The sequence below is a fragment of the Eriocheir sinensis genome, chromosome 18 (genome assembly GCF_024679095.1).
Source record: "Eriocheir sinensis breed Jianghai 21 chromosome 18, ASM2467909v1, whole genome shotgun sequence".
Lineage (NCBI taxonomy): Eukaryota > Metazoa > Arthropoda > Malacostraca > Decapoda > Varunidae > Eriocheir > Eriocheir sinensis.
In genome coordinates, this window is record NC_066526.1 from 8041920 (window position 1) to 8068438 (window position 26519).

The window sequence follows — 26519 nt, forward strand, 5'->3', positions numbered from 1 at the left end:
ACCACCACTACCATCACCACCATCACTATCACAACTAGTAACACCACCACCATCATCACAACCACGACCACCACCACCACCACCACCACCACCATCATCATCGTCACTATCACAGCTAGTAATACCACCACCACCATCATCACAACCACGACCACCACCACCACCACCACCTTCACTATCTCAGTCACTACTACTAACACCGTCACTCTCCTCATTTCCACTATCACTAACATCAATACCTCGATTTCAGTCACCATCTCTACGTATCTCCATTTTATTATTCATCTCCATCATCACCGCCCTAATGTCTCCCCCACCAATTACCACCAATCACCACCATCACCACAACCATTACCACGATTTTTTTTTAATTTTCTTTATTCGTCACCCTCACTACCACCAATAACTTTACCTGCATCACCATCAACCACCATCACCACCACCGCTATCATCACCACCATATCCACAAAATTATCTTCTCTCTAATTTATTTTATTTTTCAACACTTCCGCCTCCACCATCATTGCCAACACCACCAAAGTATTCGTCACCACTACAACAACCACCACCATTACCATCACCATCTTTACCATTAGCTTCACCATCCCCATAACTGATATTTCCAGCGCTATCAACACTCTCATTACCTTTCCCATCAACACTATCAACATCACCATCACCACGTTCATCACCGCCAAAGCTGCCTGATTTCCTCCGCCATTACCATGACAACCTCTACTGTCTTCTACACCATCAGCATCACCATTACCCGCATCGCTGCCTCCTAAATCACCATAATCTCTCTCACAATCGCCACCACCACCACCACCACCTCCACCACCACCACCACCCCACCACCACAGATGAATTCCTTTCCCTGTGTCTCTCCTTCACTAAAGACCTCTTACTTTTTTTTTTTTTTACTTTTCCCTTCCTCTTTCTTTTCCTCCTTCTCCTCCACTTTCTTCCTGCTCTTCCTCCTCTTCTTCTTCTTCTTCTTCTTCTTCTTTTCTTTTTTCTTCTTCCTTATCTTCCTCTTCCTCTTCCTCTTCCTCCTCTTCTTCCTCCTCCTCCTCCTCCTCGTCGACAACTGCAAGTTTTATGAGCAACGAAGCAATTTAAGAACTAGAAATAACGGTCTGCCAATTCATCCCAGGCGATGTAGTACAGACATTGGAAGGAGTTTCTTCTCAAACCGAGTCATCCGTCATCGGAACAATCTTCCCTCAGAAATAGTAAGTGCGAATACCGTCGAATTCTTTAAAAATCGAATTGATCGCTATTTCGCTGCGTCAGGACCGAACTGAATACCGCAGCGCTTTCATTTGCTGTGCAGCCACGAAGCATCTGTCGAGCATTACGAGAGCGAGCAACCTCGTGATGAGCCAATAGGCTTTTTGTTGCCTGCATTTCCATGTTTCCTCCTCCTCTCCTCTTCCTCTTTATCCTACTCCTCCTCCTCCTCCTCCTCTAAATATTTACGTTATGTGCAGTTGATCGTGAGGATATCAAAAAACTTAAATCACTACAGGTTTTTAGGCTTTATATTAATATGATAACAGGCAAAACGGGATTTCGATTCAGGTTGGGCGATGTAATGCAGACATTGAAAGGAATTTTTTACTCCTCGAATGGAGTAATGCGCTTGTGGAGCAACCCTCTTGCATAAACTGTTATTGCGAAAGCGATCAACTCGAATTTGTTTTGATTTAGATCAATTAACTTAAATCATGTGATTTAATTCGATTTAAATCAGAGTAAAAAAATCATGATTTACGTATTACCAAATGAAATATACTGTATTTAAAATTATATATATATATATATATATATATATATATATATATATATATATATATATATATATATATACATATGTATATATATATATATATATATATATATATATATATATATATATATATATATTATTTTTTTTTTTACAACAAAGGAGGCAGCTCAAGGGCACAAAAAAAAGGAAACAATAATAAAAAAAGCCCGCTACTCCCTGCTCCTAAAAAAGAATCAGAAGAGGTGGCCGAAAGAGAGGTCAATTTCGGGAGGAGAGGTTGTAGCAGTCACCGCTCGAATCGCGTGTTCCTTCCCCTCAGTGACACAAGAAAACGGGGTGCTGCAAAGAGAGACTAAGATTCTCAGTGTTTTCATGTAATGTCCATCGTCACTGTGTCTGTCAGTCTGTCTTGTCGCGTCTTCATCGTTAACTTTCCTTGTATTCGTTTACCTTTGACTGTCCGTCCACGTTCTCTTGTTGTCCACCGTTACACATTGTTATACACATACACCAACACTTAAATGTTAACCTACACAAACAACATTCACACAAACGCATACCCACACAAACACCTTTTTTTTGTGTTGTGTTTGTCTTAATGACTTGTTGTATTTTTGTGCAATAAAGCAACCCTAACGGATACTGAGTTTCATTATCCGTGAACCGACTAGCACTTAGAACACTCGCTACCACCAACAATTGGTGACCCTGGAGTGTTGCTATGGTTCAAGGTGGCTTATAGCCGGTGCCGTTTTAAGGGCACTCTCTCCTAGAGTGGAGGACCTGGGCAGGGTAACTTGTCCATTCGTCCGCCCTCTCCTGGGGCAAAAATCCTCACCTCCATTCGGGGTTCGTGGGGCTGAGCACTCAGGTCGGGAGAAACATTACGCCATAGGCGTAGTTGCCACCTTCAGGGTTTTCCCCCGCCCTCCCCTAGGCGCCTTCTGCGCCTTCCCCAGGCACCCTCTGTGCGCCTCTTCCAGGCACCCTCTGTGCGCCTCTTCCAGGCACCCTCTGTGCGCCTCTTTCAGGTTCCCTCTGTGCGCCTCTTCTAGGCTCCCTCTGTGCGCCTCCTCCAGGCATCTTCAGCGTCCTTCAGGCATCTTTTGTGCCCCATGGTGCTTCTCCCGGCGCTCACCCACCACCACCCCACCCTTCCTCCCTGCTTTTCTGCTGGTCCGGCGACTGAGACACGCACATCGTGTGACACACTACACAGACTCAGTGAACACTCAAACACAGTGCGACATATTACTGAGACACACAGTGCCACACACTCAGTGTACACGCCACACACAGACTCATTGTACACGCCATACAGACAGTGTATACGCCACCACACACCGCAGACTCAGTGTACACGCAAACACAGTGTGACACCCCACTGGGATTACTAGCTGCCCCCTGGATTAACCACCGCCTCCTGGATCTACCACCGCCCTCTTGGATTATCCTACACTTGTGGATCTATGTGTACAGTGCAGTGTGTCCAGCAACAGTTCAGTGCAGCAATTCCCAGCAACAGTTAGTGTCACAGTGTTCCCACTAAGTGTACAGTGTTGTTTTACAGTGCTTTCTTGGACACTGGTTCACTCCCCGGGCCACTGAGGTCCCTAGCACGCGCCAGTGCCTATACTACACGCAGTTCGTTCTACTCTCACGGACTGCCGTGGCTCCTGGCCCGTTGTACGCCAGCGCCCTTGCCAACACCGTTCAACTTCACCATGTCTGACGACGACAACTCTTCCGCTGCGGCGGCGGTGTCCTTCAAAGCGCCGCCCTTCTGCTCACACGACCCGTCCATATGGTTCTCGATTTTGGAGTGCGGATTCAAGACCGCCAAAATTACTAACAGCCTTACTCAGTACACTCACGCTGTTAGCCTCCTGCCCGCCGACGTCCTTCCACAAGTCTCTGACGTCATCGCCTCAGCCTACAACTCTGATCATGCCTATGAAGACCTGAAGACTGCCCTACTCCAACGCCTTCAGTCTTCTGTCGCCACCCGCCTCCGTGAACTCCTCTCCAAAGAAGAGTTGGGTAATGAGAAACCGACGGACCTCCTACGCCGCATGAAGCAGCTGCTCGGCGAAAAGTACCATTCGACCCAGACTTGTTCAAACAGCTGTTTACCAACGTCTGCCCCTTGCTGTCCAGCGCAGCCTCTTCAGCGTTAAGGACGACCTGAAGCCCGACGCCATTGCCAAGTTAGCAGACGAATTCATGGCAACTCTACCTGGACCGGTAACTTCCTCAGTGTCTTCCGTCGTCTCCGAAAGGACCACTCAATTTGACGAACTCGTCAAGCAAGTCTCCCTGCTCGCGACGAAAGTCACCTCTCTTGAGGAGCGGCTCGATCGCCGCCGCTCTCGCTCCCCCACTCCTCACCGACGTCGGCGCCGCTCCCGTTCGAAAAGCCCAGGACTCTGCTGGTACCACAAAAACTTCGGCGAGAAAGCTACGAGGTGTACCACCCCGTGCACTTACAAGGCGTCAAACTCCACGGACGAGCACTAGTGCAGCATAGCGCTCGTCATCAACCCTCAGCGCTGCTCCACCTTCATGATTGCCGTTCCAACACAAAGTTCCTGATTGACACCGGCGCTGATGTCAGTATAATCCCAGCAACCGCCAGTCAGCGAACTCTACCTCCACTCTTGCACCTGTACGCCGCCAACGGTACCAAAATACCTGTCTACTCGCGACACACCATGCAAGTGGACCTTTACCTACGACGTTGCTTCGAATGGACCTTCTACGTCGGGAACGTCTCGCAGGCAATCCTCGGAGCTGACTTCCTAAGGCACTTCAACCTCTTAGTCGACGTCAAAGGACGGAGGTTGGTTGACCCGCTCACTTCCATCTTCTCCAATGCTCAACCAGCACCAGGTGACAGCTCGCAACTTGCCGTCGTTCACAAGGACCACCAGTTCGCCGCCCTGCTCAAGTCCTTTCCCACGCTGACACAGCCCTATTCAGCCAGCCTGCCCGTCAAGCACCACGTTACGCATCACATAGAGACTACAGGACCTCCAGTACACGCCAAGGCCCGTCGCTTAGCTCCTGAACGCTACCGTCAAGCCAAGGCCGAGTTCGAGTCCCTGTTGCGTCAAGGTATTGTACGGCCCAGTAGCAGCAACTGGTCATCAGCCCTCCACGTCGTCCCCAAGAAGAACGGCGACATACGTCCCTGTGGAGACTACCGAGCCCTTAACTCGCGCACTAAGATGGACAGATACCCGGTGCCAAACATCCAGGAATTCTCGTCTCAACTTGCTGGTTCCACCATCTTTTCACGTGTGGACCTCGTCAAGGCCTTTCACCAGATTCCAGTCCATCCTGACGACATACCGAAGACTGCCGTCATCACGCCCTTCGGTCTCTTTGAATACGTCAGGATGCCGTTTGGACTCATGAATGCGGCCCAGACCTTTCAACGCTTCATCGACGAAGTTCTCCGCGGCTTACCCTTCTGCTTCGCCTACATAGACGATCTACTCATCGCTAGCCCGGATGAAGCCTCTCACAAACAGCACCTTCACCAAGTCCTCACCCGCTTGCAAGACTACGGAGTACAGATCAACGTGGACAAGTCTGAGTTCGGTGTTACTTCCTCACCTTCCTTGGCCACACTGTTACTCCAGAGGGCATCGCTCCACTCAACTCAGGACTGAAGCCATCCAGCAGTTCCCGAAGCCGTCCACCCACCGCCAACTACAGGAATTCCTTGGTATGGTTAACATAAACAACCCCATCGTACCACACTGCTCTCTCATGCTCCAGCCCCTCTACGCCATGGTGAAGCCCTGCAAGCGTGGCCAGTCTGTCACTCTCGCCTGGACTCCGAACGCTGACGCCGCCTTTCTCGCTGCTAAGAAGGCTCTCAGCGACACAGTCATGTTGTCCTTCCCTGCCCATGACGCGGAGATCTCGATTGCAACAGACGCCTCCGACACTGGGACTGGTGCTGTCCTTCAACAGTTCGTCGACAACGCCTGGAAGCCGATCGCCTTCTTCTCCCGTAAGCTCTCCAAGTCTGAAGCCAAGTACAGCGCTTACGACCGGGAACTTCTCGCCATCTTCAAGGCTGTCAAACGTTTCCGCTACTTCATTGAAGGCCGGCGTTTCCACGTGTTCACCGACCACAAGCCCCTCACTACAACTTTCCTGAGGAACAAAGACTCTTATACACCACGTCAACTCCGCCACATGGACTACATCTCGCAGTTCACCACTGACATCCGGTATATCAAAGGTGCAGACAACGCTCCAGCTGACGCCCTCTCCCGCAACATTACCGCTGTGACGTCCTCTTCACTTGATTACGCCGCCATAGCCGCCGATCAGTCCGGCGACGCAGAGCTGGAGAGGCTTCTGAACAACCCGGCGCTTAAAGTGAAGAAAATCACACTCCCAGGCACCAAGGTCACTCTCTACGCTGACGTCTCTACGGCCACCATCCGTCCCTACCTGCCACAGCGACACCGCTACCAGGCCTTCCGTCAGCTTCACGACCTCTCTCATCCTGGCATTCGAGCCTCGCAGCGCTTGATGACGTCCCGCTTCATTTGGTTGGGAATGAACAAAGACGTTAGACTATGGACCAAAACTTGCACTGACTGCCAAGCCTCCAAGGTGACGCGACACACCCACTCTCCACCCGGCACCTTCACGCCCGTCACGGAGAGGTTCGACCATGTCCACATCGACCTTGTCGGTCCCCTGCCGCCCTCCGCAGGCCACCGCTACATCCTCACCTGCGTGGATCGTTTCACACGCTGGCCTGAGGCCGCCCCATCGCTGACATCACTACGGACGCCGTCGCCCACGCCTTCATTGCTACTTGGGTCTCCAGGTTCGGCGTCCCTCTCAGCCTCACCTCAGACCGCGGCGGCCAGTTCGAGGCTAACGTGTGGAACAAAGTCATGACCCTCCTTGGCATCCGCCGCTACAGAACGTCAAGTTACCACCCGCAGGCTAACGGCATGGTCGAGCGCTTCCATCGGCAGCTGAAATCCTCCCTCATGGCATCCACCCAACGCGACAACTGGTCCCTGGCTCTTCCCTTGGTCCTCCTCGGCATCAGGTCCTCCCTGAAGGAAGACCTGCACCACTCCTCGGCTGAACTAGTGTACGGCACCAACCTCCGGCTCCCAGGCGAACTTCTGGCGCCCACACCTGACACCGCCCCCTGCGGCGTCCAGGACTTCGCCGCCCGCCTCAAAGGTGCCATGAGGAGCCTCCAGCCGGTGCAGCCTCGCTCTTCCCCGAAGAAGACCTTCGTCAACCAGGACCTCGACACCTGCACCCACGTCTTCGTGCGCGTGGATGCCGTTCGGCGGCCCTTGCAGCAGCCCTACCAAGGACCCTACCGCGTCCTGAGACGGACCAGAAAGACTGTCACGATAGACAGACTGGGTTCTCAGGACGCGGTCTCCGTAGACAGGGTCAAGCCGGCTTACCTACTGGCCCCAGACCAGGCGCCCCATCTCTCCGTCGCCGAAACAACACCATCTGCACCACTCCGCACCAGGAAGATATCGTTCCTTCTATGAAGTCACTGGGGGGGAATATCTGTAGCAGTCACCGCTCGAATCGCGTGTTCCTTCCCCTCAGTGACACAAGAAAACGGGGTGCTGCAAAGAGAGACTAAGATTCTCAGTGTTTTCATGTAATGTCCATCGTCACTGTGTCTGTCAGTCTGTCTTGTCGCGTCTTCATCGTTAACTTTCCTTGTATTCGTTTACCTTTGACTGTCCGTCCACGTTCTCTTGTTGTCCACCGTTACACATTGTTATACACATACACCAACACTTAAATGTTAACCTACACAAACAACATTCACACAAACGCATACCCACACAAACACCTTTTTTTTGTGTTGTGTTTGTCTTAATGACTTGTTGTATTTTTGTGCAATAAAGCAACCCTAACGGATACTGAGTTTCATTATCCGTGAACCGACTAGCACTTAGAACACTCGCTACCACCAACAAGGTGTCCTGATACCCTTCTCTTGAAAGAGTTCAAGTCGTAGGCAGGAGGAAATACAGATGAAGGAAGATTGTTCCAGAGTCTGCCAGCGTGAGGGATGAAAGAGTGAAGATGCTGGTTAACTCTTGCATAAGGGGTTTGGACAGTATAGAGATGAGCATGAGTAGAAAGTCGTGTGCAGCGGGGCTTTGGGAGGGGGGGAGGCATGCAATTAGCAAGTTCAGAAGAGCAGTCAGCGTGGAAATATCGATAGAAGATAGAAAGAGAGGCACCATCACGACGGAATTTAAGAGATAGAAGACTATCAGTAGGAGGAGGAGAGCTGATGAGACGAAGAGGCTTAGACTCCACTCTGTTCAGAAGAGCTGTGTGAGTGGAGCACCCCTACACGTGAGATGCATACTCCATACGAGGGAGGACAAGGCCCCTGTATATGAATAGAAACTGCGCGGGGGAGAAGAACTGGCGGAGACGATACAGAACGCCCAACCTCGAGGAAGCTGATTTAGCGAGAGAGAGATGTGATATATATATATATATATATATATATATATATATATATATATATATATATATATATATATATATATATATATATATATATATATATAAGGTAGAAGGAAAAAAATGTGATCCACTTGTGAAGGACAAGCATCAGTCTGCTCGTCCTGTACTTGTCCTGTACTGGCCCTGTATCAAGTCAGGCACCAGTGAGTAGTTGCCTTCTCCTACAAAACAAGTATTCAAAATTATGAAGAAAGGAAAGTAGTATATTTTTGTTGATAACAACGATAGATGAATTTATGAAGTTTAATGAGTATAATTCATTTATGAATGCACAGGAACTTGATTGAGTCTAATTTCTTATTAATATCACCCAAATTTTGTCTACATACTGATTGAAGTCCCTCTTCTGTTTCTCTGTGTTTATGTGCTGGTTATTTTAACTTGTCAGATCTGATTAAACTACCAGTGTTTTTCTACTTATGATTTTCAAGTGAGCACTCATTTTGGGTAATGTCAACACTAAACTATGGGTTCATTTGACATTGCCAAATTTCTTCGAAGAAAATGTCTTCATAAAACTGAAGCAAATAATCAACATATACGAAAATAGGATTAAAGCAAAAAAAACTAATTTAAATAAAAGTAACTAATAGTTTTAATGAAATTTTTTTTTTTAAATCAAATGAATCGTTTTTTTAAAGATCATTATAAAATCTGAGTTTTTCCAATCATGACTCGAAGATCGAATGGACCATTATTAATTTTCGTCGCGACAAGACTGAAATAATTGTTCCTGCTCGTCCGAACACCAAGTGCTTTTATCTATTCTGCAAGTCTCACGAACTGACTCATACAGACCAACAGACTTTCCGTTGCTGCTTTTCCATGTTTCAATGCTTCTCCCACTCCTCCTCCTCCTCCTCCTCCTCCTCCTCCTCCTCCTCTTCCTCCTCTTCTTCCTCTTCATCCACTTCCTCCTCCTCCTCCTCCTCCTCCTCTTCCTCCTCCTCCTCTTCCTCCTCCTCTTCCTTATTCTCCTCTTCCTCCTCCTATTCCTTAATTCACGTCCTTGTCCTCCCCCTCTTCCTCCTCCTCCTCTCATCGCCTTCTCGGTTCATCACCTCTACGCCGGCACTTAACCTTCTCTCATCTGCCCCCTTACCCCCCCCCCCCTCTCTCTCTCTCTCTCTCTCTCTCTCTCTCTCTCTCTCTCTCTCTCTCTCTCTCTCTCTCTCTCTCTCTCTCTCTCTCTCTCTCTCTCTCTCTCTCTCTCTCTCTCTCTCTCTCTTAAAGCTACCCTATTCCCTCTAGGTCAAATGTCGCTCTAATTTCCAACATTCCTATTCCAGATTGATTCCCTCATTCCCACCTCTCTCTCTCTCTCTCTCTCTCTCTCTCTCTCTCTCTCTCTCTCTCTCTCTCTCTCTCTCTCTCTCTCTCTCTCTCTCTCTCTCTCTCTCTCTCTCTCTCTCTCTCTCTCTCTCTCTCTCTCTCTCTCTCTCTCTCTCTCTCTCCACTAAACTGAATACATTGTCTTCCCCTGAATTTGCGTTGCCATTTGCTGTGTCGCTCTGGATTTGTATTGCGTTGTGTTGTGTGTTGGTCCGGATTTGTAATTTTTGAGGACGTCACCGGAATATAGTTCATTGTCAGTCTGTCCACAAAATGTCTACAAAATTGTGTCGTCGCTGGGCTCCGAGTAAAAACATTCTTAATCAACGCAAATTTTCCCGCTGAGTCCCTTCTTAATTTATCCTTTGTTTGCTCATGTGTCTTTGTTTATACGTGAGCTCTGCGTCATGTGTCGTTCCTGCTCTGTCGCCCTCGTCCCATAAACAGGTGCACTCTTTATCAACCCAAGATATACCGCTGTGTCGCTTTTATGTCTTTCTCCTGTTTCTTTGGTCATACACGAGTTTTGCGTCTTCTAGTGTCGTTCCAGCTTTGTCATTTGTCCCTCTAAGGTTTGTCATTCATTATTCATCAAGGCGAGATTTACCGCTGTGTTCCTCTTATGTCCCGCTCTTGTTTCTTGGATATACATGACCTCTGCGTCTTGTATGTCGTTGCAGCTTTGTCGCTCATGTCATCGAAGCATAAACATTCACTCTGTATCAACGTAAAACTTCCTATTGCGTCACCCTTATGTCCCTCTCTTGTTTCTTTGGATATACACGACCCCTCCGTTTTGTATGTCGTTCTTGCTTTGTCGCTCATGTCACCCAAGCATAAACATTCACTCTGTATCAACGTAAAACTTCCTATTGCGTCACCCTTACGTCCCTCTATTGTTTCTTTGGATATACACGACCTCTGCGTTTTGTATGTCGTTCTTGCTTGTCGCTTACGTACCTCCAAGCATAAAACTTTCACTCTATGCACACAAGATTTACCGCTATATTCCTCTATGTCTCACTCTTTTTACTCGGGATATAATGAGCTTTGCGTCTTGTTTGTCGTTCCTCTTCTGTCGCTTACGTACCTCCAAGCATAAAACATTCACTCCGTATGGACGCAAGATTTACCTCTATATTCCTCTGTCTCACTCTTTTTACTCGGGATATACATGAGGTTTGTGTCGTGTATGTCGTCCTGCTCTCGCTCACGTCCCTCCAAGCATAAAACATACACTCTCTCATTCTGTCAACGCAATATTTACCGCTCTTTTCGTCTATATCTTTCTCTTTTTTCGTAGGATATCCATGAGTTTTGCGTCTTGTGTATCGTTCTTACTCTGTCGCTTACGTCTTTACCCCTCCTAGTATAACCTTTCACTATGATTCAATTAACACATTATTAACCACTGTTCATCTATATCTCACTCTCGTTTCTTGGGATGTGCATGAGTTTTCAGCTTTGATAGTCGCAGTGGGAGGAGTCAGAGGGAAAGTAAGTGCAGGCAATTAGGAAGGAAGGGAGGAGAACTTAAACTGAGATGGTTGGATTGTGTTAATTAAAGGAGAGAGAGAGAGAGAGAGAGAGAGAGAGAGAGAGAGAATTTACATAGAAAATCAGACCACACAGACCCCATGGTCCAGACTAGGTGGTCTGTCCTTAAACCTAAGTGATTTTACATTAATCAGAAGGCTCCTAAACGTTGCATTTCTACTCTAGTTGATATTAAGTTGAAGGAAGTGACGATCAATCGTGTTACACTGGACCACTGATGGTGGAAGCTTATTCCATTCTCGCACTACAACGTTGGTGAAGAAAAATTTGGTGCAGTCTGAATTTACTTGTCTACATTTGAGTTTTGTGCCATTGTTCCTCGTGCGCAAAGTGTCATCGATCATAAACAATGTTGATCTGTCTACATTCGTGAAACCATTAAGTATTTTAAAACATTCGATCAGTTTTCCTCGGAGGCGACGTTTCTCAAGAGAGAACATGTTAAGGGTAGAAAGCCTTTCTTCGTAGGATTTGTTGCGCAAGGAAGGGATCATTTTCGTTGCCCGACGCTGAACACCTTCTAATTTAGCAATATCCTTTGCATGGTGGGGAGACCAAAACTGTACCGCATATTCCAAGTGGGGTCTGACTAAACTATTGTAGAGCGGGAGTATTACATTTTTATTCTTGAATAAAAAGTTTCTTTTAATGAAGCCCAACATTCTGTTCCCTTTATTTGCTGCATCGATGCATTGCTGTGAGAATTTGAGTTTTGACGCGATTTTGATCCCCAAGTCCTTGACGCATTGAACGCTTTTGAGTTTAACGCCGTGCATTTCGTAATCGAACTTCTTATTCCTCGTTCCAACTTTAAGGACCTGGCACTTGCTTACGTTAAAGGGCATCTCCCATCTATCCGACCAAGCTGAAATTTTGTGCAAATCCTCTTGGAGGCTTTGCCTGTCTTCGTCAGTGAGAACCGAGTTACCAATCTTTGTGTCGTCTGCAAATTTACTAATGCGATTATTGAGTCCAACATCCACGTCGTTGATGTAAATAATGAAGAGCACTGGGCCAAGAACCGAGCCCTGAGGGACGCCACTAGTGACCGGCGCCCACTCTGAGTTAAATCCTTCAATCTCTTTGTTGTCTGTTGCTCAACCAATTCGCGATCCATTGGTGTACTTGACCGTCAATACCTATTTGCTTTAATTGGTAAAGTAATTTATGATGTGGGACCTTATCAAACGCTTTCTGGAAATCAAGATAGACTACGTCCAGTGATTTGGTTACGTCATAAACAGTGAAGAGGTCGTTATAAAAGGTTAATAGGTTTGATAGGCAGGATCTTTTGTTTCGGAAGCCATGTTGTGAGTCCCCAATTAATGAGTGGCTTTCAAGGTAACTCACAAGTTTGTCTCTAATTATGCCCTCAAGTAGCTTACCTACAACCGAAGTTAGACTAATGGGCCTATAATTACCTGGTAGTTTTTTGTCTCTTTTCTTAAAAATCGGTGTCACGTTAGCCTTTTTCCAATCCGAAGGGACGATGCCTTGTCGCAAGGACATATTGTATACGGTTGTGAGGGCGGAGAGTATTTCGCTCTTTGTTTCTTTCAGCAGAGCTGGATATACTTTGTCAGGTCCAGGACTTTTATTTGTTTTCAGTGATTTGAGGGCTTTAAGGACTTCATCGGGTTTTATTTCAAAGTTAGGCAATGCATGCTTAGGATTTACATTAGTACTGGTGTTGGTGGTAGTGGTGGGAGGACTGTTATTATTAAACACCGAGGAAAAGTAATTGTTTAATAGGTTTGCAACGTGTTGGCTGTCAGTCACTAGTGCACCGTCGCTGTTTGTTAAGGGTCCAATTCCACTTCTGATTGCCTTTCTGTTGTTTATGTAACTGAAGAAGGATTTCGGATTATTTTTACAGTTGGCTGCAATATTTTCTTCATATCTACGATTTGCCTGACGCACTAATCTGTTTATTCGTCGCCTGGCATCATTGTAGAGTCTAATGTTTTCGGGCGTGCTTTGTTCTTTCTTTAACCTGTAAAACAATTTTCTCTCCTTGACTGAGTGTTTAATTTCGCTATTAAACCAAGGTGGGCTTTTATTAGTGTTAATTCGCTTCTCGCACAAGGGGACAAATGTGTCATGCTGAGTGAGTAAGTGATTTTTAAAGCTTAGCCAGGCGTCCTCTACATTGCCATCATCTGATAGTTGCATATCTATTAGTTTTCGTCGGATTTCTACGAAGTTGGCTCTTTTGAAATTGGGCACCTTTACTTTATTTTCAGTCACCGATGTTTGAGGTCTAATGTCAACGCGCACTAGTTTATGATCGCAAGAACCGAGGTGTTCTCCTACCGTGACATTACTGACTAGGTTATCTTGGGTCGCTATAACAAGGTCAAGTATGTTATTTTCTCGAGTTGGTTCAGAAACCATTTGGCTGAGATAATTTTCCTTTTAAAATTCGATCATTCTATGGGACTCACCTTCTCCACCCGACAGTGTCGCCCAGTCGAGATGGGGGAGGTTAAAGTCTCCTAGTATCAGTGAGTCGCTGTTATTAAGTGACTGCCTTAAGACGCTGTACATTTCAAGATCGGCATCGAGTGATTGCCTCGGAGGCCTGTAAGTGACAGATATATTTAAATTGACTTTTGCAGTGTTTACTCGCACGCACAAATGTTCAACGTTACTGTTTCTTAGTGTTTTGTCAGTGGGTTGTAAATAGCTTTTGACAAAAAGGGCGACACCACCACCTCTACGGTTTACACGATCATTGTTGAAGAATCTGTAGCCATCTATGTTATATTCGGAACTTAAATCAATATTTGTTGTGTCGATAAATGTTTCGGTTATAGCAATTATGTCAAAGTTTTCTGTCAGAGCAAAACATCGCAGTTCATCAAACTTGTTTTTTAGGCTACGCGCATTGAAACTAAGGACTCTTAGGTTATCTTGAGGCTTGGTAATAGAGGTGGTGGTACTGAAGGGTTCAGTGTTACGAGTTTGTTGTGGTGTATGGTGTCTATTTACACGGGCGGAGAGAGAGAGAGAGAGAGAGAGAGAGAGAGAGAGAGAGAGAGAGAGAGAGAGAGAGAGAGAGAGAGAGAGAGAGAGAGAGAGAGAGAGAGAGAGAGAGAGAGAGAGAGAGAGAGAGAGAGAGAGAGAGAGAGAGAGAGAGAGAGAGAGAGAGAGAGAGACTAGTCAAGGCTAATCCCGTCAGAATAAAGATGTTACTGTTTTGTGTTGCATTGTCTGAACTGAATTAAATGCATTCGCACCCACCGCAGGCTCAAGGGCAATGCAATGGAGATGAGCACCGAGCTTACGCGCAGTTATAGCACATGAGGCAAACTTATTCTCTCTGTTCACGCCAGATTAATCGGTGTGTTTGCGTCTGTGTTGATTTTGTGGAACATGAATTTTGTGATGTGTGTTTGTGTGTGTGTGTGTGTGTGTGTGTGTGTGTGTGTGTGTGTGTCACTCATCATGGTCTCATCAAACACTGGACTCACGATCCACACCCCTTCCACCCCCTCCTCCTTCTCCTCCTCCTCCTCCTCCTCCTCCTCCTCCTCCTCCTCCTCCTCCTCCTCCTCCTCCTTTTCCTCCTCCTCCTCCTTCTCCTCTTCATCCATTGCTTGACGTGTCCCGCTCTCGAGACTGCATTTCATCTACATAACATTAAAGAGAGAGAGAGAGAGAGAGAGAGAGAGAGAGAGAGAGAGAGAGAGAGAGAGAGAGAGAGAGAGAGAGAGAGAGAGAGAGAGAGAGAGAGAGAGAGAGAGAGAGAGAGAGAGAGAGAGAACACGCGCACACACACACACACACACACACACAACACACACACACACACACACACACACACACACACACACACACACACACACACACACACACCTTTTTTATTATCTTAAATCCCATCAGAACCAATCATCCAATCCTCTTGCTCCTCCTTCTCTTCCTTCTCTTCTTCCTCTTCCTCCTCCTCCTCCTCCTCCTCCTCCTCTTTCTCCTCTTCCTTTTCTTCTTCCCCGTTTCTCTTCCTCCCATGATGCTCGCTTCCTATCTGCCGATGCTATACCCGCATTTTTCTCTACATTCCTCTTCGCTAACCCAAAACCTCCCCTAACCAGACCCATCCCGAGAGCGAATTTCATGACGTGATATGTTGGCGTGGTTTATGGCTGAGATAAAGTGAGAAATGTGAGAACTCGGTTGCCAGGCGTGCTCGTACACACACACACACACACACACACACACACACACACACACACACACACACACACACAGGTTAGGTGTCAAAGGTCTGTTCATAGGCGATGCTTGTGTGCTCTGCTGCTATTCCTGGTGACATCAATATAGTAGTGACGACGAGAGACAGCTGTGTGGAAAATGACGGATAACATGGCAGCCTTACACTTCTGGGAAAGGCACGTATGAATGGAGGAAGACTATGAATGGAGGTTAAGAAGGAAGGGAAGGAATTACGAAAGGAAAAAAAATGGTCTGCTGTTTCTTGCTGGTGATAGAACAGAGACGGTGGGAGTGACAGCTATGTGGAAAAAAAATGGCACAAACCATAACACGTAGGAAAGGAGTGAACGGATGAAGACAAGCGAAGGGAGGCCAGGAAGGAAGGGAAGCAATTAGTTAAGGAAAATGTGGTCTGCTGGTGTTCCTGGTGTCATCAATAAAGCAGTGATGGCAGGAGTGACATCTATGTGGAAAACGACAGAAAATAACACGTGAGAAAAAAGTGAATGGAAGAAAGCAAGTGAAAGAAGGTCAGGAAAGAAGGGAAGGAATTACTGAAGGAAAAAGTGCTCCTCTGTTGTTCCTAGAGACATGAATAAAATAGTGATGACATGAGTGACAGCTATGTGAAAAAACGACAGAAAAATGACACGTAAGAAAAAAGGGAATGGAAGAAAGCAAGTGAAAGAGGGTCAGGAAGGAAGGGAAGGAATTACTGAGTGAAAAGTTGTCTGCTGTTGTACCTGGTGACATCAATAGAATAGTGTTTACAGGAGTGACAGCTAAGTGAAAAAATGAAAGAAAACATGAGACGGAAGAAATGAGTGAATGGAAGAAGCCAAGTGAAGGAAGGTCAGGAAGGAAGGGAAGGAATTACTGGACGAAAAAGTGGTCTGCTGTTTTTTGCTGGTGACGTCAATAGAGCAGTGAGGACATGAGTGACGGCTATGTGAAGAAATGACATAAAATAACACGTAAAAAAGAAGTGAACAGAAGAAAGCAAGTGAAAGAGTGTCAGGAACGAAGGGAAGGAATTGCGGAGGGGAAAAGTGGAGAAAGAAAAGCAAAAACACACTAGCCAAATCTTTACCGCTGTCTGCCTTCAAAGAGAATCAGGAGTGCGTGTGTCTAGTGGGAAAGGGTGCGTGCGTGCGTGCGAACGGCTGACGATCACGAGTCCAGCACATGACCAGACCGTTGGGTGAAAGATACCTCCCATCCCTCGCACTTCACCACCACCACCAGCCTCACCAGCATCCCCTCCACCATTCATCTCCGCGCCTATCACGGCCTCTTCCCTCCATATCTGGCTAAGCTTACAGGGGCAGGGTCAGACAGGGGCTCAAGCCATGTAATTCGGGCACTCTAGATGGAAAAGAAGACTCGCAACTTGGAAGTGAAGACGTATAAGAGGCTTTGTCCCCTAAGCTGACTGACACCGGCCAACCGTCAATAGAAGAGAGATATGGAGACGGGATGCTGCGAGGGAGGGATGAAAGGAAAGAGATGAGAGATATGAAAGGAAGTATGGAAGAAGAAGGAGAGAAGAAAGAAAGGATAGAGGAAAGAGAAGGTATAAAGGAAGGCAGGGAAGAAAGGAAGAGAGGGAGAAAAGGATGGGTAAAAAAAGAGAGATGAGACATTTGAAAGGATGTAAGGAAGAGGAAGGAAAGAAGATTGAAGGGCAAGGAGTGAAGAAAGAAAGGGAGTGAAGGAAGGGTGGAAAGAAAACGAGAAGTGAGAGAAGAAAAAATGATTGGTAAAAGGAGAAAGATGGCAGATGAAAGAAAATAGGGAAGATGAAGGAAAGAATAAAGAAAAGATACCAGAAAGAGAAGATGAAAGGAAGAGGAAGGAAGAAAGGGAAGTGAGAGAAGAAAAGATGGGAAGAAAAAGAGAATTGAGAGAAGAGAAAATGATGTATAAAATAAGAGAGATGAGAGATATGAAAGAAAATAGGAAAGAGAAAGAAGACAAAAAGAAAAGTCTGGAAGGAAGAAGAAGATTGAAAGGAAATAAGGGAAGAAAGGAAGGGAGAGAAGAAAGGATTGGAAGGAATAGAGACGTTAAAGAAGAGAAAAGATGGGTAAAAAAGAAGAGAGACAGAGATGAAGAGAAATAGGGAAGAGAAAGAAGAGAAAAAGGAAAGTCTGGAAGGAAGAAGAATATTGAAGGGAAAGAGGGGAAGGATTGGAAAGGAGAGAGACAGTTAAAGATGGGTAAAAAAGGGAGATGAGAGAGATGAAAGAAAATAGGAGAGGGGAAGGAGAGAAGAAAGAAAGATGCAGAAAAAGACAGAAGGGAAAGGAGGGAGGAAAGAAAGCGCGAGCAGACAGGACTGGAAGGAAAAGAGACGTTACAGAAGATAAATGATAAGTAAAAAAAAGAGATGGAAGGGATGAAAGAAAATGTGGAAGAGGAAGAACAGAAGAAAGAAAGGATGGAAGAAAGATAAAGTTAAAGGGAAAGGAGGGAAGAAAGGATGGAAAGGAAAAGAGAAGTGAGGGAAGGGAAAATAATTGATAAAGGAAGGGGAGGGAGAGAGAAAGGAGAGGACATAAAAAGGAGGTAGGTAAAGAAGGAAGGAGGGAAAAGAAATGGAAGAAAATGAAAAGGGAGGGAAAAGTAAAGGGAAAGAAGAAAGGAAGGAGGGAAGACATAAAGAACAGTGGGGAGAAGGAGGGGTAGAAAACAAAGAAAGGAAGAGATGTGCGGGAAGAGGAAGAATAAAGCACACACACACACACACACACACACACACACACACACACACACACACACACACACACACACACACACACACACACACACACCGAATCTAGAGCTGGTTCAAACAAGGATCATTCATGGGTTTCTAGATGAGATGAATAAAAATAGAAATGCTTGATGATATTTTAATGACGATTAAAAAAAGGAAATGGAATTGGACAAGGCAGGTCATATGCGCAGGACTGACGACAAATGGGTAACCGAATAATAGAATGGCAACCCGGATTTGGTAGGAGATAGGGCAGACAGGGAACCAGGCGGAGAGATGGGGTCGGAGCATTTGCCGGAGCATGATGAATAGTACGGCGGATAAGTGTCAAATATTACAGGAATTGTGGGTTTTGTGGTAAAAGCACCGAAATTGGCATAAATCATGGTGAGTATATATGAATTGAATCTAGCTACAATACCAAACCAGATTTTCAGCTGGATTGAAATTATGACCACAAATCCAATTTGGCCGCCATCGCTTTAGTCAGAAAACAAAAATCTCCATATCTTTGTCAATAAATGAAATGGGATAATAAATGAGATGTCTACATCTATGTTTTAATACCTGGAGAAGCCAACTACAATCTCATATTTGACATACAGGGCCTAAAGGCTTCAACGAGAGAAAAACGTGGCAAGGGGATGCGAAGGCGGGTGGCATCCACAAGTACTGTTTCAGGAAATTGGCAGGAGTTTCTACATGTCCCAGAAAACCAATCTGAACTCTTCGAGTACTAGCAACTCAGGCAGCAGGGAATCTATCAATAGAGAAGGAAGTCTTTCTGACCTGCAAGCAAAATGTCCTCACGTGCTCCATCCATCGAGACCTTTCGGCACCGTCTCCTTGCACACAAGAGGAAGCAGATTCTCGGATGTTTCTGCCTGTGGCAGATGCGATCGTCAAAGGCTACCAGAAAGTGATGATTCGAACTGTCGATAGCGATGTCCTGGTTCTGGCTGTGTATAGTGCCTCGTTCGCAAAACAAACCAAAATATGGGTGGCATTTGGCGTGGGGAACAAGAAGCGATACATCCCTGCACACAAGATTGCAGACAAAATGGGAAACGTACGATCGAGAGCACTCCCGCTGGTTCACGCCTTCACAGGGAGTGATACAGTTTCATCGTTTGGTGGTAAAAGCAAGAAAACGGCCTTTCAAGTGTGGAACTCGGCACCTAAATTGACTCCAGTCTTTGCTCATTACATGATCTCTCCAGAAGAGTTTGACGAGACGAAGATGGCAGCATTTGGGAAGTTTGTTATCCTCCTCTATGACCGGACATGCTCTGAAATCAGTGTTGATGCAGCCACAACAAAAGCGAGGACAATCGATGCCATTCCTCCAACTCGAGCTGCACTGTTCCAACATACAAAGCGGGCGATACATCAAGCTGGATTCATATGGGGTCAAATGAATGAGCGATCTCCAGCAGTGCCAACACCAAGTTCATGGGGATGGAGAAGAAACAAGGCAATGAAATGGGAGCCTAATTGGACAGAACTTCCCGAAGCTGCATTGTCTTGTTCAGAACTGATTCAGTTTGCATGCCAAAAAGGATACAGTGGACGCTGCAAGTGTCTAAAGGCAGCTCTAAAGTGCACCGCGATGTGTCGATGTGGAGGCATGTGCGGACAAATCGAAAACCATGAGATTACTTGACATACCAGATCACTGGACTCATCAATGTGCATGTGTGTGGAAGTTGGATTCTGAACTGTTGAAGTATTCACATAATTTCATCTCCTGATATTCATGCAATTTTTGTTACCGTATGTTTATGCTCGTGATATTGTTTGATGTGTTTATTTTATGTGACATCTTGCTGCATATGAAGTATTCTAGTGCTGGAGTCTGAATTTGTTTGCAACAGTTTTGCTTTTTTGTGATATTACTATTTTTATTTTGTGTCAAATCTTGTCGATATCTTGTCTTCACTGGAGTCAGATTTTTTTGCAACATTTTTACAATATTGAGAAGTGCTTCAAATTATTTGTGAATTTTTGTCAATGTGTTGCTGCAGAACAGTATTATTCAACACATACCAATACGTATCTGATATGACGATTCACTCCGCTTGTTTTCCAGTGACTATTTTCAGCTGTGTGGAACATTACCCATTTGAAAGTACCAATGTTTGGAATTAAGTTGAATTTGGGTATTCATAAATGATAACAATTTGTCAAAATCATAAATTGTTTTTTTTAACCCATACCTACTTGTTGGAAAATGATCGACTATGGCTATGTTGGAATTTTGCACATTTTGGATGGAAATATGCAAAATCTGAGTGTGTAATTGACTTCTCCAGGCATTAAAACATAGGTAGAGACAACTCATTTTCTATCCTACATCAAATATTGACAAAGATATGGCGATTTTTGGGTTTGCGGTCATAATTTCAATCAAGCTGAAAATCTGGCTTGGTATTGTAGCTAAATTCAATTCATATATACTCAGCATGATCTATGGCAATTTTGGTGCTTTTACCACAAAACTCACAATTTGTCCACATATCTGCCACACTAGAAGTGGTACACAAACATCAGAGTTGGAGAACATTAGGAAAGGCCTTCTTCACAGTGGATTTGTACTGACTGATGCTAATGGTGATGATAGTATTAGGATGTTACTTATACGTGGCAGTGTCACGACATAGTTTCCAGTGAAGGATAATTACAAACTCCGCGTTGAGAGAGAGAGAGAGAGAGAGAGAGAGAGAGATGAACTTTAGCAGTAGTTATGCTTTAACAATCTTTCTCCAACTAAAAATAGAGAAACATAACCATCAACTTTTGTACAGTCAAGCGGGTAGGAGGTGGAGGTGGAGGTGGAGGAGGAGGAGGAGAAGGAGGAGGAGGAGGTGGAGGAGGAGGAAGAAGAACAAAAAGGAGAGGAAGAAGAAGAAAAGGAAGAAGAAAAAGAAAAGAAGAAGAGAGAAGAAGAAGAACAAGAAGAAGAAGAAAAAAAAGAAGAGGAAGAAGAGAAGGAGGAGGAGGAGGAAACATGGAAACATGGACTAGCAGGCAGCAGAAGCCTGTTGGTTCATTACTAGGCTGCCTGCGTTCAGTGATTCAATCAATCCGTTTGCCATAGGAGTGGCTTGCAGGGAAGGATTAAAGCACTTGTGTATCTATTCTTGGGAACGTTCAGTTCACTCCCGATGCAGCAAAGTGGCGATCAATGCGTTTCTTGAAGGAGTTGATGGTCTCTGCGCTAACCACTTCTGCAGGAAGGCTGTTCCAGTGGCGAACAACTCTATTCGAGAAATAACTCCTGCCGATGTCGGTATTGCATCGCTTTGCTTGAATTGTTTTTCCGTTGTTTCTTGTTCTCAGGTTGGTTTGTAGCGTGAAGAGTTTGGAGTGATCAACGTTGCTGAGCTTGTTCAGGTACTTAAAGACTTGTATCATGTCTCCCCGCAGGCGTCTCTTTTCCAACGTGAAGAGGTTGAGTCGCTCGAGTCGCTCTTCATAGGGCTTCGTCCTCAGTGATGGTATCATCTTCGTGGCGCGGCGCTGTACTCTCTCAAGTAATTCAATGTCTTTCCTGTAATTAGGAGACCAGAATTGCACGGCGTATTCCAGGTGGGGCTTTACCAGCGAATTGTACAAGGATAACATAACTCCCGGCGTCTTGTATTCGAAGTTCCGCGACATGAACCCAAGGAGGAGGAGGAGGGGAAAGAGGAGGAGAGACATAAAAGTTGGAACACAAATGAGGAAGGAGAAAAAGGGAGTAATAGAAGTATGGTAATGGGAAGCGTAGAAAAAGACACACTGATCCCTTCCCATTTCCTTTCTTCTCTTATGCATCTCTTCCCTCCCTTTATCCAATTTTTCTTCCTTCCCCTTCCTTTTCCTTATTTCTTTCTCTCCCCTTTCCTTCTCTCCCCTACCCCAACCTTCCTTCCTTTCTGTTCCCATCCCATCTTCGTGTTTCCCAACCTTATTTTTTTTCCTTCTTCTCCTCACTCCTACCTTCCCTTCCCCTCTCATCCCATTGTTCTGTTTTCCTCCCTATAATTCCCTTCCCTTCTCTTTTTCCATACCTTTCCTTCCCTTCTCATCCCATTGTTCTGTTTTCCTCCCTATAATTCCCTTCCCTTCTCCTTTTCCATACCTTTCCTTCCCTTCTCATCCCATCGTTCTGTTTTCCTCCCTATAATTCCCTTCCCTTCTCCTTTTCCATACCTTTCCTTCCCTTCTCATCCCATTGTTCTGTTTTCCTCCCTATAATTCCCTTCCCTTCTCCTTTTCCATACCTTTCCTTCCCTTCTCATCCCATTGTTCTGTTTTCCTCCCTATAATTCCCTTCCCTTCTCCTTTTCCCTGCCTTTCCTTCCCTTCTCATCCCATTTATATTTTTCTCTCCCTATTATTTCCCCTTCCCTTCCCTTTCCTACCCTTTTTAATTCTGTTTTCCTGTACTCCTACGGTTCAGTTTCTCTATATTCTGTTAACCGTTTTAATTTGTTTCGACTTCCCTTTTTTCATGCCAGTGTTTCACTCGGGACAAAAAAAAAAAAAAAAAAAATGGTTTCATCAACGTAATTGCTTTCTTCGGATGTTCACTTTTTGTTTTGTTTTTGTTTTTGTTTTTAATACTGAAGCTTTTTTCTTGACCGAGCGTTCTTCACCTACGTGTCATCATATCATAGCCGAGGTTTTTTTTTATATATATATATTTTTTTGCATATTCGAGTTTTTTTTTACATTTGAGTTTTTTTTTTTACATATTCGAGTATTTTTTACATATTTGAGTTTTTTACATTCATTATTTTTACATAATCGAGTATTTTTTTACATATTCGATTTTTTTTACATATATTGTTTTTACATAATCGAGTATTTTTGTACATATTCGATTTTTTTACATTTATTGTTTTTACATAATCGAGTACTTTTTTACATATTCGTGTTTTTTGACATTCGATTTTTTGGGGGACATTCGAGTTTTATTTTTACCTTTTTTAACATTATTTTTTTTTACATTCGAGTTCATTTTTTTTTGCATGTTCGGTTATTTTTGACATTCGAGGTTTTTTTTAGATATACTCGATTTTTTTTTACATATTCGCTTTCTTTCACATCGATCTTTTTTACTTTTGAGATTTTTTTTTGACATTCGAGTTTTTTTTGCATTCGATTCTTTTTTTACATATTCGAATTTTTTTGGTATTCGTTTTTTTGACTTACTAGTATTCGAAAAAAAATTGACACGATTTTATTTTTGACATTCGAGATTTTTTTTGACATTCGAATTTTTGAGGGATACGTGTTCGAGTTTTTTTGACATGAGTTTTTTTGCATATATATTCTTTTTTTTACATATTCGATTTTTTTGTATTCCTTTTTTGTGACATTCGATTTTTTTGACATTTGTTATTTCTTTTATATTCGATTTTTTTATATCTATTTTTATTGGACATAACTATTCGTTTTTCTTGACATATTGGATGTTTTTTGAGCTACCTTTCCTCCACCTTCGCGTCATCTTAATATTCAGACAGTTATTATTTTTTCCCCGCACAAAAGTCGCATCTTATTTTCCTCCCCAAGCGTTATTCCGCCTTCGTGTCATCTATACATATCCAAGACGTATTGCTATTATTTTTTGCCCCGCACACAACTCGCATCGCCTCAGATCATCGTTTGTTATATTTCTTTTTACCTCCGTTACCTGACAGTTATTTATTTCAGGCTGCAATAGTTTTTTTGTTATCTTTCTTAATTCAGATCTTTTTTTTTTCCCTCAGTGTTTGACCGTTTTTTTTTCTTCTTCAATATAATAGTTTTTTTTTTTTTTTCGTTCTCGTCCCTATCCCCAGTTTATATTTCGCGAGAGCAATGAAGACACGCGGCTCAGAATGTCGCTTGTAGCCGCGCCCACTAATAATGGAAGCGGGGAATGCATATATGACCCCCGCACGCCACGCAGCGCTGCACGCAGCCCTGCACGTACGTAACACACACACACACACACACACACACACACACACACACACACACACCGCTCCGGTAGCTCAATCGGCTAGAGCGCCGCGCTGCAAGGCTTCACGGCCAAAACAGGCGGCGATTCGAGCCCCGCTCAGGCCGGATTTTTTCCGATGACTAAGAGTGGTTACTGTTCCCCCTTGAGCAATGGGGGTGGGGTGTGTGGTGTATGAGTTCCTGGCAGTACCCAGAGATCGACGATAATGAGCATGCACTTGCTCGTGTCGGGAGGGTACCTGCTGGCGAAAGCGAGTCCAATTCGTGATCAGGCCGTTGTGAATTTCATACACACACACACACACACACACACACACACACACACACATATACGCGCATGCACACACACACATCCCCCCCCCCCCCACACACCCACACACACACACACACACTACTGCGCTCATGGACACGAGCCCGGAGAATGTGTGTGTATGGGGGTGTTGCGTGTGTGTGTATGCGTGTGTGCGTGCGCGCGCGCTAAACATAGCTGCACACCACTTTTCAACACCACCGACAATACAACCGCTGCTAGCACTGCTCAAAATTTGCATAGCTTTGATCTGCCACTTAGCGCTTACCATACACACACACACACCACACACACACACACACACACGCACACACACACACACACACACACACACACACACACACACTCACACACACACAGACACCGTTACGATAGCTCAGTAGTTAAAACAATGCGCTGCCAGGTTTCGCGGCCTGGCAGGCTAGGTTTGAGCCCCGCTCAGGCCGGAAATTTTCCATTGATAAGGAACGGTTACTGCCCCTCCCCCCCCCCTTGAGCAAGGGGGAGAGAGGGGGGGGGTGAAGGTCGCAGCAGTTCCCAGAGATCTATTATAAATAATGAGCCTTCTCTAATCGAACGGGTACTTGCCGGCGATGACGAGTCCAATTCGTGTCCAGGCCGTTGTAGATTACACACACACACACACACACACACACACACACACACACACACACACACACACACACACACACACACACACACACACACACACACACACACACACACACACACACACACACACACACACACAAGTATAACGTTACAATTCAAAAGTTAATCTTTCCTTCACGTTTCCCTCCTCTCTTCACTGTTTAATCACTGCCACTTGCTCAGGTAACAGCGTAATTTTGTACCGCGCTGTTCTGTCGGTTACACTCAATACACAACTCAACGTTAGAGGTCACCAGTCACTGTTTAAATTAATCTTTCTCAGTACTACTTATTCCCGTACGTTTTTCACCGCTTTTCTACCAAAGCTCCGTGCTCAGGTTTCGGTAGCAATAGAGAACGATCAAGTTTTCCTCGTATTTTACCTTTCTCCGTCACTTTTTGAAAACTTTAACTTTTAACCACCAACAAATCATCTACAGGTAATATTTCAGGTAAAGACGAGGGGGTTAGCGCTACAAGTCAGTGCCACTTACCCGAGTAAAGATTGAGACTTCAGTTGTACCCTTCAACCTGCCGAAAGCACACGTACTCATAAAGCAATCACTTGCAGGTAAGATTTCAGGTAACGACGAAGAGGTTAGCGTTAGAAATCACAGTCACATACCCTAGTAACGATAAAAGTTTCAGTCGTTACTCCCATCAACACCTTTTGCGTCACCTGCTCAAAACATACGAAGACCCACTAATTAAGCACTCACAGGTAACAGTTCAGGTGTAGGTCAAGTGCTAAGGTTTACAGTGAGTCAGTGAGTGGTTGCCGCAGAAGGGACAGAGGCGAGTGAGCGAAAGCGGGGAGAGAGAGAGAGACGCGATGTCCCCTCACTTCCTAACACAACTGGTTCGGGTTGGCGTGGTGTACCGCCTCGCCGCTCTCTCCCTTCCTCTCTCCTGCACTTGCTCTCTCCTCGCGCCCTCCTCCTCTGCCCATGCGTCTCCCGCGATACCTCACCCCCGTCTCAGAGGAGCTTGCTACTGGTCTTATTGTGTCATATCTTTTCCTGGTATTTTTTCTTTGGCTTCTCCCCCTTATTTCCTACTTCTCCTTTTCCTTTTTTTTCTGTTCATATATTTTCATCTTTACCTTCTCCTACTCAGACTTTTCTTTTCCCTTTTTCCTCTTCCTCCTCCTCCTTTTCTTCCTATTCAGGTATTTTTTTCTTTAACTTTTTATACTCATTTCTTTTTATATTTTGTAGGTGTCTTCTGCTTTTCCTCCACCTCCTCCTCCTCTTCTTCCTATTCAGATATTTTCCCTTTCAACCTCCTCAACATCCTCCTCATCTTTTCCTTTTATTCTTTTAGGTTGTTCTTCCTTTTTTCTCCTCCTC

The 26519-nt window shown here is 45.0% G+C and overlaps 1 protein-coding gene across 1 annotated transcript in view; it reads right to left on the minus strand.

Annotated features, from left to right (window-relative positions):
- The window catches only part of LOC127000281 (nephrin-like), a 152995-nt gene extending 126915 nt beyond the window's left edge, over window positions 1–26080 (minus strand). The window contains exon 1 of the mRNA XM_050863805.1: window positions 25665–26080. The gene's annotated coding sequence lies outside the window, so the exon portion shown is untranslated. The remainder of the gene's footprint in view (window positions 1–25664) is intronic.
- Between the last annotated feature and the right edge of the window lie 439 nt (window positions 26081–26519).